A 2,719-nucleotide genomic window follows, 5' to 3' on the forward strand; every position below is an offset into this window, starting at 1 on the left:
CAGTTCACTAAGCTGAGCTATATATATTTCGAAACACAATTCCAGGTACAATCCTATTTTAGTTGCTTTATTTAGTTGCGCGATACACTTTTGTTTGTTCACACGCGCTTCGCATCACATTGCACGCCCTTGGTTCACTTGACTATATACATATATCTATATGATGATCCGTATATAACCTGACATGACAATGCTACCGCAAAATACGAAATCCCAAATGTGATCATCAGAAGATTTCATTGCCCACACATGCATTGGGCAACGCTCGATTGGCTATCTGGCATGTCGTATGCGCCTATATCATCACTTAAGTCCTAACATGCTTAACATCATTGAACCGGGTAATCCGCTTGGGACAACACAGCTATGAGCGGACATGGTTAAAGTATTTACACATGCTAAACTATACATCGAATAATCCTTATTCAAATAGGCGGGCCTAGCTAGGCATCTAAGCACAAGGCTCACGGGTGACAGGTCCTTAATCTCATCCTTAAATACGGTGCTCTCACATAACTTGATAGCTTGATGGAATACGCCATAAAGTTATATATTTACTTGTTGTTTCTTTTTATTACCTATCAAGTTCAAAGCTACTAACATACTTTAGCAGCACTGAACTGGGGGACTAGCAGGGTACAGCGCCATTACGCCTTAAAAGTGATCAGTTTTTCTCAGGCTGCCCATTAAGGTGATATCCACTGCACATTAACCCGCATCGGTTCTTATATAATGTGGATGTTTCAATACGCCAGACAATATTTATACTTCTCACATCATTTGGCCTACGACTATACCACTTGACACGCATATGCAATTTGTAGTCAAGACAAACACACAACAAAACTAGTATACTTGATTAGTTGAATAAGTATTCCACACGCTATGCAACAGAAAAAATACTTATTCGGATATGTATTCTCCACACCAGTCTGCGACATGGATAAAAGAAAACCCTCACGCCACAGTCGGCGAGGTAAACAGACATGCCACCTACTACATTCCACACGCCAGTGCACATCCAGGAAAAGCACGTAGTAGCTTACATAAAGTGCTCATTCACGCCTAACGCGTATAAAGCATTTTATTATCTCAAAGAGTGTTCACTCACGCCAAGCGCGTAGAAAGCACTTTGTTGTTCAAGTGTTCATTAACGCCACGCGGGTTATAAAGCACTTTCTGATATCTACAAGTGTTCATGTAAACATTTGTAAACATAGCATACCACCGCATTTAAACTGCATATTACGGTACAAAATATTACCACCGCATTTGAACTGCATATCATGGTAAAAAACAACTCTGACACGAAATATTTTTCATAATAACTAAGTCAGATGATCAAATTATACAGTGCTAAGAGTGGGCATCTTGGTAATAGATGTATTCAACCACTACTACTCCAGTGGGCATCTTGGTAATAGATGTACAACCACTGATGAAAAACCAAGTACTTGTCCCACAATTATAAAAACATTGTGGGGAACATAAATAACGCTCTAAGTACCCTTCCGAGGTCACTGAGCATAGCAAGCATTTCTGCAGGGGTGCATTGTATATCATTCTTTCCGACTGCAATGATAATTGCTATAACCGGATCATCAATAACAACGACTGGTACCACCACCAGCGGTTTCACATTCGCCTAAGGTGGCATAACACTCGCATATGCGTCTATGACCACCAATGGATGCACATTACGACAACGGAGATCCCGGTAACACGGACGCGTGGTAGGGATCGTCGTCACATCAACATCGACTCTTTCAATGGGTTGAACGCCGTTAGCGCACCATATGTTAACCGACAAAAGTCACATCAAAGGGTGAATATTTTACAGTGGTCCCCATGACTATGGGCGCACTACTAAAGCAGGGCCACACCTGAAAAATCATCCAAAGGCGAGGCACTTAACTACCAAAACTTAGCCTCTTCCAAGGCTCATGCTGGGACCTAACCGCATACACGCAACCTTAACAAGCTCGTGGTAATGCAAAACGGCGATTGCCTACAACCAATCAGTATGCGCCAGGTTTGCCCAACCAATTTCCATGATGAACAATCGTGTACTCTTCATTGCTCCATTATCTCTACTCACAGCCAACGACAACCACAACAAACGTGGTCGGCGACTTTCTCGCACCCGGACGACATGTAAGCCTAAAATTAGTGATCTTCACTCCCGAGCTCCTAATAAGTCTAAGTGCTCCTCCCACACTTGCACGCCGGAGCAACACTAGACTGGGGGACATGACGAGGTAAGGTACTTGTCACACCCTGACCACGTAGAACATACAAAACGTGGCGGAAACGTCGGGGAGTGTTGTAACAGAATCAATTGTTTCAAATCCATGGCAATTGAAGTTTCGTTTTATTAATCAAACATGAAAGTTTACATTGTTTTATACAAGAACCAAAGAGTACATAACATAATTTAACTAGTTCTTGTCTCGTTTTAAGTCACTAAGGCACAGGTCCGCCTAAGTATGTCTTGATAAGTCCTATGCATCATCTCCTGAAAACACATGTGAAAATAGGTACGTCAGCATAAAAATGCCTGTGAGATACATTGGTTTTGTGAAAACGGAATTCATGACTTATGTTTGAGAAAATGTTTAGTCATGAACCTTGTAATTTGCTTTGTCTTGTAAATTATTTGAAAAACGATAAGATCAGATGATATGTATAAATAAGAGAACACTGTATGGTTAAACGGATA

This window comes from Helianthus annuus, chromosome 13 (assembly GCF_002127325.2).
Source record: "Helianthus annuus cultivar XRQ/B chromosome 13, HanXRQr2.0-SUNRISE, whole genome shotgun sequence".
NCBI classification, from domain to species: Eukaryota; Viridiplantae; Streptophyta; class Magnoliopsida; order Asterales; family Asteraceae; genus Helianthus; species Helianthus annuus.